This window comes from Sinocyclocheilus grahami, unplaced genomic scaffold (assembly GCF_001515645.1).
Source record: "Sinocyclocheilus grahami isolate Dianchi unplaced genomic scaffold, SAMN03320097.WGS_v1.1 scaffold5.1, whole genome shotgun sequence".
Lineage (NCBI taxonomy): Eukaryota > Metazoa > Chordata > Actinopteri > Cypriniformes > Cyprinidae > Sinocyclocheilus > Sinocyclocheilus grahami.
Window position 1 is genome coordinate 5,579,946 of NW_015505184.1, and position 857 is coordinate 5,580,802.

Sequence of the window (857 nt, forward strand, 5' to 3'; positions counted from 1 at the left end):
AAACATTATACTCACTTCTTCTGTAGATGAGGCTGGATCATGAATGATTCGCGCGAACATAGACGCATTTATGTAGATCGGGGGCACTATATATAATATATATAATATACAATATATATAATCCACTGCGAGTTCAGCGGCTCAGATGTCAGGGGGGGAAATGACGACTGCTATGTTCATTATTACATCCAACAACAGAACACCTCAATCGCTTAGGAGTCATTCTTGTCTACATCTGCTCCGGCGGTGAAACAATGGCAGACTGATGACAGCTCACTCACGGCGGGTCTAAGGTAAGCAGTGTTGCCAACTTCTTTCAATAGAAAGTAGCTAAAGCCAGTTTGAAAAGTCGCTAAATGTCGCCAGATGACGTCATATGCTAATTTGCATATTCATGACGTCATCGCGTCTGTTGCCTTTTACGTTTGTTTGTCTCTCTCTGTGCTCACATACTGTATTTTAATGCAGCCAAATTCTCAATAAAACTGTTTTCATTTATATATATTACTGTTTCTGTTGTCAGACAACAGAATAAATATGAAATAGTGACTGAAATGCGGCCCTTTAAGACTACATAACCAGCTCTCCCTTCCAAGACGTTAATCTGCACAAAAATCCTGCTTTATATTTGAGCCATCGTCTGATGAAATGAAACGCACATAAGAAAAGACAAGACACAGACGATTCCTGTGCTGTGATTTCGGCTATAGTTGCATGTAAAATTAGAGAAGCAACATAATATCTATTTTAACTGAAGGCGCTGCTCCTCTCAGCCGTTCACTGAACAGAGCAGATGCAGAGAGAGAGGTGTCTGCGCGCTGACCTCGCGCCGTTGCATCAGTACCAGCGATCACAGA